Below are 16546 nucleotides of genomic sequence, written 5' to 3' on the forward strand. Positions count from 1 at the left end.
TTGATAATGGAAGACCTCTTACAAAATCCATTGAGATACTCTCCCATGGATGTGAAGGTACCAAAAGTGGAGTGTACAATCCTAGTTTCCTATTGCTAGGCTTACTAGTTGCACACAAAGAACGTCCTCTAATGAAACGAGATACATTATCAAACATGTGTGGCCAATAACAATACCTTTGGAGATTCACTACTGTCTTTCCTACACCAAAGTGTCCAACAATCAAGGAAGTGTGCACCTCCCTTATGATACTGTTTCTTTCTCCCTGTGGAATACATAACTTTCCTAAGTGATACAAAAAACTGTTATGTACATGGTAATCTAACTCTTCAATTTGGTTTCCTTGCCTCAAGCTTGCATACACATCTTGAAATTCATTATCATATGCATATTGCTCAATGTAACTTTCATGTAAAACATAATTATGCTTGAGTATAATAGATGAATTTATAATAGGCCTAGAAAGCATATCAACTACCTTATTGTAGATTCCTTTTTTGTACTTGATAACCAAATGAAACTGTTGTAGAAAACCCATCCATCTGAAGTGTCGTGACTGCTGCAACTTTAACTATCATTGTATGTATTGCAATGGTTGATGGTCGATATGGATAATGGCCTCCTTCCCCATCAAGTAGTGTTTCCATTTTTTGACACTTTGTACCAATGCATAAAGTTCTTTGTCATAAGTGGAATAGTTAGTCACCTCCATTAAAAATTTCAGAATGAAATGAAATGGGATTACCGTGATGCATAAGAACTTCTCCCATGGCGTAATCACTAGCATCTGTTTGAATCTCAAATGGCTGTCTAAGATCCGGAAGAGCCAATACTGGTGCTGAACTAATATTTTTATTTAAAGCATCAAATTCGTTCTGTTGTACATCTCCCCAGTGGAAGACTTTCTTGACACTAGTCAATGCATGTAATGGTGTTTCAATGGAAGAAAAAATTAGCAATAAATTTCCTCCAATATTGTGTTTCCCCTAGAAAGCTTCTTACCTCTATAACTGTATTAGGCTTGGGCCAATTCAGAATGACCTCAACCTTATAGAGGTCTATCTTCAACTCATCGCCTCCAACAATATGTCCCAAATACACTAAAGAATTCTTGCCAAACTCACACTTTGACATCTTTAAAAACAACTGTTCTTTTCTCAAGACATCAAGTACTTTCTTCACATGTATGACATGTTCATCTTTGGATTTGCTGAATATGAGAATATCATCTAAGTAAACAATGACAAAGTCATCTAGAAATGGTCTCTATACATCATTCATAACTCACATGAAAGTAGTTGGAGCATTTGTAAGATCGAAAGGCATAACAAGCCACTCAAACAATCCTTGTTTAGTTTTAAATGCAGTTTTCCAAATGTCCTCTTCAGCTATTCTAATTTGATGATAACCACTTCGTAAGTATAACTTAGTGAAATACTTTGCATACCTCAATTGATCAAGAAAATCAAGAATTCTTGGGAGTGGATAACAATTCTTTACCGTTATTTTGTTCAGTGCACGAAAATCCACACACATGCGCCAAGTCATGTCCTTCTTTGGCACCAAGACAATGGGTGAACCACATGGCGAAGTAGATGGGCGTATGATACCTTTGTTCAGCAATTCTTGAATTTGATTCTTGATTTCCATGCTCTCCATAATCGACATGCGATACCTACCAATGTTTGGAAGTGGAACATCCTACTACAGCTGTATCTCATGTTGAATTCCCCTCCTAGGAGGTAACCCCTTTGGTTCCTGAAACATATCGCAATTATTTCTTACCACATCAAACAAATCAGATTTTAATTTGTCATCACAACCTTCAAAAGATTCATAGTCAATATCATTCTTTTTCTTGATCATGAGAAGCACAAAATTTTTACTTTCATTTACTAGTCTCTTAATCTGCCCTGCATTAGCCAAAGAAATGTTTAACTTTCTGCGATGGGCTCTCACAATGTACTCCACCCCATCCTTGAGAAATAGGTATTTTTTCTCATGGAGATAAAATAATTCTTTCCTATCATACAAATAAGGACTTCCCAAAATGATTCCTGATATTTCAAGTGGAACTACATCTAACTCAACTTCATCAATGAATTTTTCAGTAATGGAAAACTTGAATAAGCATTTCCTTGTAACCTGTAAATTTGCATTATTGACTATCCAAACCAATGGATATGGCTTATGATGAGGTACAGTTTCAAGGTTAAGATTTTTTACCAAGTCTTCTAAAATTAAGTTTGATTGTGACCCATTATCAAATAATGCATCAATCTTTGTATGATTTGAAATTACCCTTACATGGAACAATTCTATTCTTGATTCTTCATTTGGAGTGTTGTTGTGACTATTTGAGGAACTAGTGCTTGCAAAAACTTCTTTTCCTTTTGTGACCATGGCTGAAATATTGGTCTCATCACCATAATATGATCCAAGGTCATGTTGTGTGGTAGCGGTCGTCTTTTGTTTTCCCTTATTGTTTGGTTTCTTAGGCCTTAGTTCGGGATGTAATTTCCAACAATGGGTTTCATCATGCCCAACTTTGGAAAAATGTTGGCATATAGTTTTCTCCCCTTCTTTCTTCACACTTTCATTCTTCTTTCCCTTCCATTTTCCTCCCTTCTCTTTCTCCTTACCCTTGAATGGCTTCTTCTTACTACCCTCTTCCTGAAAGTTCTTTCCTCTTGCTTCAAAGTGCGTGGCTTGCACACATACCTCATCCAAATTGCTTGTATTGAACATAAGGATAGTATGTTTTAAATAAGAATGTAAACCCCCAATACATTTCAACAATGTATCTTAGGAATATAAGTTTACTCCTAACAAAAAAGCCCTCTTCCTAAACTCCTGGGTATAGTCATGAACTGTTTGGGCCTTGAGTTGCCTAAAATTTTGCCAACTCATAATGGATTTTTGCATATAGGCTAAAGGATAAAACTGTCTTTTAATTGTAGAAACAAATTCAACCAAAGAAATGTATATCTTACCACGAATTTGCATTTCCTCTTGAGTCTTTTCTTCCCACCAAACTAATGCTGCTCCTTCTAGCCTCAGTGAAGCCCATTGGATATATATATCATCTTCTTAAAGGTTATGAATTCTACAATAAACCTCCAATTGTCGTATCCAATTTTCTAACTATTCTGCATTCACCTCACCATTGTACATGGGAAGTTCAAAATTAATGTCCAATTTGAGTAAGGGAGTTTTTTCCTTTGGGGTTTTTGAATGAGTATGACCAGTTTTTGAGGTGGAAGTGGAAGATGATGCTGTTTGAGATGATGAAGATGGTAAGGAATATGATACAGATGATGAGGAAGATGGAGGAGGCTTTCCTCCATTACCCTTTGAATCCTTCTTTTCATATTTTTTTTTATCTCCTGAGCTTCCCTCTCCATGTGGAGGCTTAGAACTCTCTCCAACCATTCTAGTATTCCTCTCTTCATAGAGGACTCTAATCATGTCAGTTAAGTCATAGAAAGCTTTCTTGAATGCTCCCTCTTCTGAAAGACCTTCAGTCTCTCTTTCTCCAGACATGATGGCTTTGGATTCAAGCTCAGCTTCTGGTACTTCTTGTACCTCCTCAATCTCAATTGAAGGTAAAACTTGAGGTGCTTCAAGTGCAAATGGAATTGGAACTTTGGATGGAGATTGTGGCCTTGTGGCTCTCCTTCTTCTGGGAATTACCTCAGGAGTTTCTACCAATAGTTTCCCTTCTCCTCTCTGCAACTTCAACCTTGTAAGCATCACAAATTTGCAACCATTAAAATCCTACTTGCACAAAACTCAATCAATCAAGAAAATAACCTTTCCTCTGATACCAACTTGATATGTTGTTGAATGTCAATTTTGCTGTGCTAATTCCAACTTCAGATTTATAAACAAATTCTTGTCAATTTCTTCATGTTCATAGGTTTCGTTATTGTGTTTGTGAATGCAAATAGGGAAATTTTAGAAAATTTTATGTGAAGTTCATGAGAAAAATAACATAAAAGTAAAGCACTGAACAACAACAATCAAATGTATAGCAAAAAATCAAAATGAACACTTAACGTAGTGTTTTGATGAAGGAGTTCACCCCTCCTGGGCTACATCTCCTTGGCTCAACTTCCATGGCTTGGGCCTTATTACAGGGAAAAGTGTCTACACAGAGCTGCTTATCCCACTAAGGTGTGATAGCTACCTTAGAAACAAAAAAAGTAAAGCTACTTTTGTTTTTCCTTTATGAAGTATAGATGAGAGAAGAACAAAGAAGACCAACCTCTGTCTTGCGCTAATCTCCTAGTTCGATTCCTCTCTCTCTTGATAGTCTTTCGCTACTTGTTCCCTTGCACGCCCAGCTTCACAAAGTACCTGTAAGATCACAGTATCATAGCACTATACAAGAACATGGATCTATAATCATAAACAATCTAGGATCAGATGTAAATTGACCATACAAATGCAACAAACATGAATGACACAAAATTATGGAGGAAAACTTGAATAGCTTTTATTGATAAACAAGAAAGAGCCAAGGGGAGTTACAACCAGTTGTTCTGATCCAACATCATCCTCTCAGCAAGGAAGCCCATCTTCACCTCATACAAAGCTTAGATCACCCAACAATCTGATGTTGTCTCAAGAAACCAACAACAATTCCTTATAATATGCAAAATTCCAGCCTCTCACCTCATACAAAGCTTAGATCACCCAACAATCTGATGTTGTCTCAAGAAACCAACAACAATTCCTTACAATATGCAAAATTCCAGCCTCCCACCTCCGGATCTCTGGGATGAGAGATCTATATATAGATATTTGCAGAGGTGTGAGTCAGCTCTGGGTTTTTGATTAGTGTCTTCTCTCTGATAGTTCTTGATGCCACTTGGAGATCTCATTGATCTCTTACTCATCCTTGGGCGATTCTGAGAGGCAAGTGTCCCAGGAGAAGTTTCTGGAAGATTCCATGATCATCCACCTTGCAAACTGTCTCTGCCACTTGTCTTTTCCCATCCATCGCACCCCATAGAAGGGATTTTTGAAATGCAATGCACTTCCCGTGTGTACAAGGTGCGATGCATCGCACCCTGGCCATGGAGCAAGTGAAATGATCCAGTTTTGACCAGTTCTGAGTAGTTTTTCATGGAGAACTTTTGGGAGAAGATGTAATCAGTTGACCTTGTTCCTTTAGGAGTTAGAACAACACTTTTAGGGACTTAGGAGCCCTTGGTTTATGGACATTTCATGCTTGGGGTTGTAGTGCCCAAAAATGTCTATAACAGTTGCCCTCTAAAGCATGAGGTCGTTAATCTTTTGATGTCAGGTGAAATGCTTTATTATGAGGATCCGAAGTTCTTTCAAGCTGGGAGGAGACCTGTAATAAGATACAATACAATACATTATCTTCATAATATTTTCATGATCTAGCTGAGGCGGGCATTCCCATGCTCAACTTTATAAATTCATTTTCATGTACATAGGACAAACAATCGTTTGAGTGTAGACTGATGGTTCTGGTAGAGCCATCATCCCTTTGATTGGATGATTATCTGTGTACATTTGATGTCTTTATTTCCCTGAATATATATCGCAGCCCGGATGGATGAAACTAGATCTGGGGTCTTCAATCTCGTCCGATCTTCACTCGAAGTGCAAGTCTATCCATGTGAGAGATGTTTTGGAGTCGAACATGGAAAGACATCGCCTGATTACCAGCCAATGATGTAAGCTGTTAACAGGTGTGAGAGGAATCACCGATAATGATAATGACCCTCAAGGTACTGCAGTACAATTCACGTGGTGTGAACAAAGGACTTGGCGTCGAACACCACGCAAAATCTTTCGGTTGAAGGCCATTGATGTAAACCTGTCGCCGGAAGTGAGAAACTTGCCATTGAGGCATGCAAGCTTCAAAGTACTGAACGAGGTGTTCCTAGATCGACTTCTTGGATAATGAGCTGATGTCGACAAGAAGTGATCCGTCACAGGAGGGCCTTAATGAATCCCACATCAATGACATGGAATGGAGCAAATGATTTTAATGGAGGTGAAAACGATCTGATGACATACGGTTCAGGGTGGCGGTCATGAAAGAATGGAGTATGAATGTATTGTAGCGGGTGAGACACAGGTGAATTCTCTGAATGACTTCTCTTGAACATATTGGCGACATTGACATGATGGATTGGTAGCATTACCCCAAATGTGGATGGTGTGATGGGACCATGGCGATGTGATCGGTGAATGAAACAACCCAACCCGACTTGGATGTGGAGTGAAAGTGTCATGTTCAAGAGCGACTTGCTACCAACAAAGTTTCTTCAAGTTTTCTTCCAAATTTTCCCCAGTCATTGCTGACCACTACCTCTTTATTTTTGTCAAGCTTGAGGAGGATAACATATGCTTTTTCTATAATTTGCCCTTCGGGCAAACCCATCGCTATGTTTTAACGAGCCTAGCGATAGTGAAACTCGTTCTTGTCTGCTATGGACAAGTTTGTCGCTATTAAGTTTTAACGAGTTTAACGACAAAGATAACTCGGTCCTTTTCAATTTTAGAGAGTCTGAAAAGGAACGTAAAGGAAACTCCAAAATTCCTTTTTCGTCATCTAATCCCTTAAGTCCGAAAAAGTATAAAACAATACAAAAGGGATGAATTTTCGATACTTTCAACGAGCCGAACAAAACAAGCGCTCGATCTTTTTGTGTAATAATCCCTCAGGTCCAAAAAGATTAAAATTTAGAGGAGGGATAGCACTTCCGGTCCCTTTAACAAGATGGAGAGGCCAATGGCTCGGCAATCTTTTCATATTTTACGAGTCAGTTGAAAAGAGCTTAAAGGAGACTCGTCTTTTGGGGAACGAGTGATAAAATTGGGTAGCAGCTGATTCCAGGTAAGGTTTGGAATGTTCCAATCACGACAGTGGTACAAGGATGGCTAGTGAGATCACTCTTCACAGCTGTTCCTCAAAAGGGGTAAACAATCAAATGGAGGTGAATGATCGGCCAATACAGAGTGGAGGTGATGATGAGAACACGACCAAGGATTTAAAGGCTGAAGTACTACATTCACGATGGTTATTTACCGGGAAATAGTTCATTTTTTAATTAGCTTAAACGCGGGGAGAAACATTTGCTCATGACTTATGTTTACTTTTTAATGAGCTTGAACTATGTGCTAAAACTGCTCGATGCGGGTTTATTTTTTAACAAGCTTGAACCCTGCGGTAACACTGCTCATGGCGGGTTTATTTTTTAACGAGCTTGAACCCTGCAGTAACACTGCTTGTGGTAAGTTTGCATGCCCCCAGCATAATAACGTAAATCGAGGTGCATTCCCCCCAAGCTTCATTGCATTCAACTCGGTGGTTGGAATGAAGGTTTACCTTCGAGATCTTCGAAAGACTCGACTTTGATTTTACGAGATCGTAATCAAAGACTCGATTTGGAAAGGGAGTCATTTCATTTTTTAATGAGGTTGACACAGTAAAAGAACTATCCTCATGACTCCTTGTTTCATTTTTTAACGAGGTCGACACGAGATAAGAACCATCCTCGAAATCCATTGTATTTACAGTATTTGATAGAAAATAAAAAACTAAAGGATGATTAAGGTCACTGGAACTATCTTCCTTACAATTCGGAAGATGGGAGCGATGGTGGTAATCTTCCCATGGTGCCTCTCCTATCATCATTGATTGAATGATTCCTTCGTCTGTAGAATGTACATGCGACCAAGGATCTGAAGAGGTGCCATATTCCTTAGACCTATCTATCCAAACACTCGATGAGCGTTGATTTGGGGTTGCCCCCCAGGCCAAGAAAATTGATTGCTACAATATTTCTAAAATGGCGATGATCCATGCTGACAAAATGTTTAGGAATCTTCCAAATCCATTAGATATAGAAGATTTCATATTGCAGGTTTCCACTGTGGCCACTTCCGCCAAATTACTCGGAGGCGGTAGGGAAAAAGTACCCATTAAGGTAGGGTCTTTTAGGAGGCCTACTCCAATATTTTGAAGCGAATGATTGCTTCCATGGATCATTGGAATGCTTCCCGTAACTTGTGAACTATTGGGGAGAAATGTTTGTTGGTCGACGATTGTAATTCCTCCTTGGAAGGGAAATGCAATCTTCCTGAAGTAAGTCGACACAACTGTGGCCATGGCATATATCCAGGGCCTTCCCAGTAGGATGTTGTAATCGAGGTTTCCGTCGATTACTTCAACATCTATTTCTACTGTTTTTCCCCCTAGTTCAACTTGCAAGTTACTTAAAATACCATATGGGGTATATGTTTGTCCGTCAAATGCTTTTAATGTCGTCGAAGATCGCAACAAGGTTGGAGATCCTAAAGTTTTCCAGCAACTCATCGACATAATACATGTAGATTCCCCCTCATCAATAATTGTTCGATGAACAGTTTTGTTGAGGGCTTTCACTTGAATGAGGAAAGCTAGTTGAGCTGGTAACTGAGGATCGCATCCTTTATGATCGAAGGATACAAGATTGGAATCCTTTGGGTCTATCCCACCAATGGCTGATAATAAAGCCTGCTTTTGGGATGGGAAATTTTGTAGTGCCTCAAGAGTCGACATAGCGGATGGTGATTGGGCCAAATCTTCCACTATGTTATAATGCTGTGCCGCTCTAGCACGAGGATTAAACTTCGACTTGTGTACTACTCCCTTTGGCAGTTTTATTGTCAACTCAGGAATGATGGGTGGTGCAACTTCTGTCGAAGTTGTTGTCGAACTACTAGGTTGATCTTTATCCTTGTTTTTTGACAGCTATGGATTCCCATAATCTTTGTTTCTTGTCGATATCAAAGCATCATTTTGCTGTTTGGAAACCGACAACATTAGCACTTGAGACGGGGAAGCATTTCCACTGTCAACCAGATTTGTCCCTAGATTTGGAAACGGATCAGTTAATACTGCCGAGGTTTTTGAATTCTTGAAGAATTTTTTAAGCTCAGCTCTGTGTGGACAATCTGCGGTCCAATGATCCTCATCGCATATAAAGCATGGATTTTTTGGTTTCCTATTTCCAGGAGGGTTTGCAGAAGATTTTTCAGGTGACGATTCTCCCTGTTTCTTCTTCTTCCCTTTGCCTTTCTTCTTGCCCCCTGGTTGCTTGGTTTCTTTGCCTTTATTTGTCGATACGACATTTACTTCCGAGGCAAGAAGTTCCTCATTTGCATTTTGACTGGAAATCTTACGGGCCTTTTTAGATGTAGCCTTTGTCGATTTCGTGTCTGTTGCGCCAATCATGCCATCGCCGGCATGAGAGTCATTGTTTGATTTAGGAGGAGGAGGAACTGATAATTCCAGTCTAGGAGCGTCAGGTATTTTATCGTAGAGCGTGCCAGACTGAGTGTAAATCAAGTCCAAATATTGCGCACAAGCGATAACCTGCTCTTCGGTGACGATCCCCCCTTTTGCCACATCTTCCGTGATGGAAGGCAGTAATGACTTGATAAACCATTCAGCTGAGAGCTAATCGGGAACGTACGTTTTCACCATTCTACGACGACGTCGCCACTCATGTATATGATCAGATATCTGTGTGGCCGTCGTTTGTTTGAAGTTGGTAAGAAGTTCCGTTCCAGTTTCGTACCTTACCGTTAATTGAAAATGGGTTAAAAAGGTTATGGCTAGGGTACTGAAGTTGTCGAATGAAGCTCTAGGCAATTCGATATACCATTTTGCTGCCGGACAAATTAACGTCCTCTGAAAAAGGCGAAGCCTAATTGAATCATCGTTTAGGGTGTTTGATGAACACCACAGATGAAAGGTCATCACATGATTCGATGGATCTTCACCCGGATTTCCATTAAATTTAGGAATATCTGATGGAAGTTTATGTGGGATCACTGGCCACCAAGGGGCGTAAGCGATTGGATCGTTTGTTAACCAATTTAAATCCGGTAACTCTAAAGTTGCCATGAAGGGTAACTGTTGATTCAGGTTAGGTGAAGCATACCCAGGATAAGATGGGATTGCCTGAGCAGTTGGTATTTGCATACCAGCATAATGCATTTGATGCTGGTAACTTTGGTAAGGTTGGTGGGCATGACCATTTTAAAATGGTTGATTTTGACCGTTTTGAATATACGGCTGCCCACTATTTGCAAAGATTTGTTGCTCAGAACCTTGGTATACTTGTTGGAACTGTGGTTGTTGGTATTGTACTAGCCATGGTTGTGAAGCCATGTGTTGTTGCCCGATACTAACTGTTTGACCAAGATGAGGGGTAATTGTACCCGTTTGAACCTGTGTCATTCCACCAGTCGGTGATTGTGGTTGAGTTGCAGGGTCAAGGGGCTGTTGCATTACAACCTGAGAAACCTGAGGTTGGCATACAAAAGGCGGCGCTTGAACTTGTGACACCGTCACAATAGCTGGCGTAGTTGGTATACTTGACATAGGTAAGCATTGTTGCATCGAATATACAACTCTTGGTTGTTGAGGTAGTATCGGTACCCAACCGCTTGAAGTAATTCCATCATAACCCGAATTTTGTTGTGAACTCCCGTATGGCTGTCCTCCCGGAGGGGATAATGAAAGGGCATACTGTCCCCATTACGGTGGTAATCCAGTACTTAAGGGAATGGTTTGCCCTTGAGGGCCAGACTGCCCAAATTGACCTCCAAATGGATCAATTTTTTGAGACTCAACATAAGAGTTTCTGGATATTATTCCGGATGAACAAACAGGAACAGACCATACTGTCGAAATGGCCCCTGAGTGGGCTCCTTCTAGCGATTGAGAGCTAGTTGGGACAGATGGTATACCGGCAAACATTGTTGGAGTGATAGCAGGGAGTTCTGTCGTCGCTGTGTCAGACGACACAGTCCTAGATGTTGACGGTTGTTCAGACATTTCTAGTCTATCCAAAAGATTACCTAGCGATTCTACAGGAGCTTCCGCTAGCGGTAGACTAACTTCTGATGAAGAAGGATACAGAGTGATCCCGACTCCAAATTGCGATGGAGTATTAGATGGAGGATCTTCCACAATCTCTTCTATAGCAATCAGACCAGGTGGAAGGGGTAGACCGTCAGGTCCGTAGAATATTTTTGGTGCCGAAGAAGGTATGGACTCGACAGCGACGAATGTTTGAGGAGCAACACTCTACAAACCGGTTGTAGATGGAATTGGTTCAGTGACACAAGTGTTTACCCTCAGACTAGGATCAATACCACTGTCCTTCTGTGGCTGCTGAACTTCTTCTGTAAAGGCAGGGATACCAAAAATGTTTGGAGTAACCAGAGTCTCTGATGTTGTTGGAACACTTGTTCTAACTTTAACGAGAGATTTGGAACCGGTTAAATGAGTTCACTTTGTCCGTACTAGCTTCGATTCCGGAGACAAAGACGATTGAATCGTAAGCCTCCACGAACGATGGGGTTTCAATTGACTTTCTTCCACGATTGCGGATTACTCGATAAACTAAAAATAAAGGGGAAGTATGTTTCCGAATTAGATGAATTTTAGACGCTTTGACACAACTTGTTTTTTCAATTTTTAAGAGTCGAGAAAAAACAAAAGATGACTCTAGTCGCCTTCGATTTTTAATGAGCCTGAAGTGACAAGTGCTCAGATGGACCTTTTCCATTAAGGAGTCTGAAAAGGAATGAAAGGGACTGCTTTGGAAATCTACGTAGAGGGATTACCAAACCAATCACAAAACTGCAGAATACTTTTTACGGTACGACAGTCAATCATCCTGAATGCTGTGTTTAGTGCATTACGATCGATAGGGCGGCAGACACGGCTTCCTATGGATAAAGGATTAAGCCTATTGTGGTATCCAAAAATATACTCGATGGTACGTGGGAGCACAAGTTCGTACTGGCACTTATCGTCTCAAAGTGGAGGAATCATCCAACCATCAGTGAGAACAACAGTTACCAGGCTTTACGACACCGGAATACGTCTCTAGCCTAGACTTCTAAATGTTGTGCGTTAGGTTCCAAAGCGTTGTTAGATTCATTGAATTTATTTTATAGTTGATCTTGTTTATGAAGTTTACCTTTTAGGTTCACGGCGAGATGTAGATGTGTAATTCCTAAAATGCAATCTAAGATGATAAACAGTCTTTTATCTTCTTTGTGCAATGAAAATCCTAGCTACTAAGGAAAGAGAGACAATATTCTTTCACAAAGAGCAAAGAGCACACTCTAAATGCACTTTCCCAAATCAAACCAATCAAACAGTCTAAATGCAAATGCACATGCATGTATTTGTTTTCGACTTTCTTAGTATGTAAATGGTAAAAAGAAAGTTGATGCACAAATCTGAATTACTTTTCAAGCGATAGTTATCAACAAGTTTCTTTTCGAAATAAAAAATGGAGGCAATCACAACACGTTACGATTTTGAAATGAATACTTGTTTTCAACACTAGAAAAATTACAAATTTAGACCAAACACTTGCGACACTTTCAAATCAAAGGACGACAGTACAATTACGTTACTTTTGCAAAGGAGAACTGAAAATGACCCAACAAACACACAAAAACATTTACAGTTCTTTTGTACAAAGGAGGCGGAATAACAGCAAGGAAAAGGGGTTTCAAACAGAGATATACTGATCACAGGCAGCAAAATTCATAAATAGAACTGGAAAGAATGAATCACAGCAACCAAAACTGAACAATGCCTAATCTGATCAGTGCAACTATAACACAGGGAATTTGAAATGTAGCGCACCTACTGCACTCGGGAAGTGCGCTGAATTTCAGATTCATAGAACAGTACCTGCGCTGGGCTAGAGACGAGACTTTGCTTGGGTTCCGGGTCACAGTTTGTAGTTCAGTTCATGGGTTTTGGCCGAGCAAATGGTAATCAGTAATGAAACAATCAGGGGTAGATCTAAGGAGGATCTAAGAGCTATCACAAAGGGCAATCAGAGAGTTTGTAAATCAGTTGTTTAATTTATAAACAAATCCCGGAGATTGAATGAAGCGGCATTTATCTACTTTGCATTTGCATAGCAAATGCAGTTCGAAAGCTACCTGGCTCGACTTCAGGCTCCGTCTGTAAGTTTATAAAATAGATAACAAGGAAGATAAACAAACAAACTAATTCGTCCCCAGTGGAGTCGCCATTTTGTTACAGGGAAAAGTGTCTACACAAAACTGCTTATCCCACTAAGGTGTGATAGCTACCTTAGAAACAAACAAAGTAAAGCTACTTTCATTTTTCCTTTATGAAGTATAGATGAGAGAAGAACAAAGAAGACCAACCTCTGTCTTGCGCTAATCTCCTAGTTCGATTCCTCTCTCTCTTGATAGTCTTTCGCTACTTGTTCCATTGCATGCCCAACTTCACAAAGTACCTGTAAGATCATAGTAGCATAGCACTATACAAGAACATGGATCTATAATCATAAACAATCTAGGATCAGATGTAAATTGACCATACATATGTAGCAAACATGAATGACACAAAAGTATGGAGGAAAACTTGAATAGCTTTTATTGATAAACAAGAAAGAGCCAAGGGGAGTTACAACCAGTTGCTCTGACCCAGCATCATCCTCTCAGCAAGGAAGCCCATCTTCACCTCATACAAAGCTTAGATCACCCAACAATATGATGTTGTCTCAAGAAACCAACAGCAATTCCTTACAATATGCAAAATTTCAGCCTCTCACCTCATACAAAGCTTAGATCACCCAACAATCTGATGTTGTCTCAAGAAACCAACAACAATTCCTTACAATATGCAAAATTCCAGCCTCCCACCTCCGGATCTCTGGGATGAGAGATCTATATATAGATATTTGCAGAGGTGTGAGTCAGCTCTGGGTTTTTGATTAGTGTCTTCTCTCTGATAGTTCTTGATGCCACTTGGAGATCTCATTGATCTCTTACTCATCCTTGGGCGATTCTGAGAGGCAAGTGTCCCAGGAGAAGTTTCCAGAAGATTCCATGATCATCCACCTCGAAACCTGTCTCCGCCACTTGTCTTTTCCCATCCATCGCACCCCATAGAAGGGCTTTTTGAAATGCAATGCACTTCCCATATGTACAAGGTGTGATGCATCGCACCCTGGCCATGGAGCAAGTGAAATGATCCAGTTTTGACCAGTTCTGAGTAGTTTTTCATGGAGAACTTTTGGGAGAAGCTGTAATCAGTTGACCTTGTTCCTTTAGGAGTTAGAACAACACTTTTAGGGACTTAGGAGCCCTTGGTTTATGGACATTTCATGCTTGGGGTTGTAGTGCCCAAAAATGTCTATAACAGGCCTCTGTATTAGCTTAAAAATGGAAAAAGTGCTATTTACAATGCTCTACTGCTCCTGAACCCTGCTTCAGTGTGCTCAAAACAACCAAATTAGCTAGTAACACCTTTTTCTAATCTCCATTTGGTCGAATTTTTCCAAAGTTATGGTCAAAACAATTTCCCTTGGTAAACCTCCTCTAAAACTGGAGGAACTCCAATATGTCCTTCTAAAATTGGAGGAATCTCCGAAATTGGAGGGAATGCCAAAAACTCTGCCAAATTAACTGCGGATTAATTAAATGTTAAGTGGAGTTTAATTAGAAATAAACTAGGGGTTATCGCTAATACCACGTGTTTAATGGAAAAACGTTAGCATTTAACGTTGTAATGGTCACATGCCACAATAACCGTTAACGGTTATGGTTTAGTTGACCATTGATTATGCTAATTTTTGGCTAGCGGTTTCCATGGAGGCTGTCACATGCAGACTTAACTGATGTGGTTAATACTAATAGTCATAACTTGCGCTGGTCGCTGGATCGTTTAGTACTGGTCACATGTTGTGGTTTAGGTTGGTAGTTAATGCCAATGACTTACGCCAACTCCGCCACTATTAAACTTTAAATATAATATGTGACCTATGACTGTTAATTCACAACACGGTGGTAGAAGGGTATGTCATTTAGTTTGTTTGGTGCAGGTCCAGGGTTCGATTCCCCTGCCTGCCATAAAATTTTACTACGCGCCGATATATGTGGTCCTTTTGGGAGGGACATGTGGCAGCCTCCGGGCTTGCCACTTGTCCCGTGCTCATTCGTCCACTCATGAACCAATAAAATCATGCCACGTCACCACACCTATGGACCAACCAAAACCTGACACTTGGCATAATTTTATTGGATATTGACCAACCTTTGACCCTACCCAGTCACCTGCCACGTCAACAGTACGAACTGTTGACTATGCAGTGACTGTACATTTTTTTTCAAATTTTCCACTGTTTGGCAAAGTGGACAGAACACGATATTTTCCTCATACGAACTTGGTTTTAGTGAAACGAGTTGTATTGGGATCGTATCGTCGATATAGATGCGGTCGTTTAGATTTCGAGTGATTCCGAGAACTTTTATTTTTGAGCTAAATACTGAGCACCTGATCATTGAAGCTCCAACGAGAGATTATAAGAGTAAGTTGATGGGATGGAGATAGACACAAGGGGGAGAGCGAGTTACCTTGGCAGATGGAGCTACCTAGCTACAGTGATTCAGTAAGGGAAAAAATTTAAGACAAAGAGATAGCATTAGAGAGAGGGAGTAGTAGATAATTCAAGAGGATTCTAGAGAGTTTCCCAACAAATTTCTAGTGTGGGAGAGGCAAGAAAATGGACGCCGAAATTATTCTATAGAGAGGTTGTGTAGCCGGTGTGAGGAGATAGAAACCCTAGTGCAAGTGCCGAGAGAGAGGTCATTTCAATTTCCAGAGGTTAGAAATATTATTTGGGAGATAGAGAAAAATTTTCCAGAGGCAAAGGGAAGTTGGACGACTCATCTTGAGCTAGCTAGCAGGGAGTGTGAAATGTTCTAGGCCAACAATGTGCATCTCTGGTGAAGAGTGCGGGTAGGCCAATGGGAGGCCCAATTGATTTGCATAGAGAGAATATCTCCTAGATATTTTACCAGTGTATTTACTAGAGGATTTCCAGTTTGGCATCCAGATTTTGTACTCCCAGTATTTGCTGCATAATAATAAAAATAAACACTCATTTGCTGCACCAATTTTCCCTTTAGGGTTTTTCGAGTGACTTCCAAAAAATAGTGTAGATTATTTATTTTGTGTGCATCTATTTCTTAGTTGCTGATTTTATTTTTCGTAATGTATTTTATGGTGAAGATTGAAATTGTGAATTATTTATTAATTGTTGTAAACAATTAAATTTATCACAGTTAGGAGAATAATATCAAGTAATTGCAAACATGGAATTTTCACATGGTCTCAAAGTGTTGAAGATCAAATTACAGGCTCAGAGGTGAAAAGTAGGAGATTGTGTTGTTTCAGAGGGAGATCTGAAGCACAAAATTCAGATCTGCATAGGCCAACTAGGAAATACGAATTTTTAGGTAGGAAAATTGATTTCTAGAAACAAAGTGCAGGAAAATTTTGATTAGCCCAAAACAAAATTCCAATAGGAAATGGATTTTCCAGATAGAGGGTTCTAGTGAGTAGTTTAGTTGATTCGTTGAGAATATTTGGGTGAAAAAGTTTTGCAGCAAGGGTTTTAGATGCAGATGTACAAAGGGAAGGGAAGAGAAAATCACACTAAGG

The sequence above is a fragment of the Pinus tabuliformis genome, chromosome 9 (genome assembly GCF_031772625.1).
Source record: "Pinus tabuliformis cultivar Carrire ecotype Pingquan chromosome 9, CPIR1, whole genome shotgun sequence".
In the NCBI taxonomy this organism is placed as follows: domain Eukaryota; kingdom Viridiplantae; phylum Streptophyta; class Pinopsida; order Pinales; family Pinaceae; genus Pinus; species Pinus tabuliformis.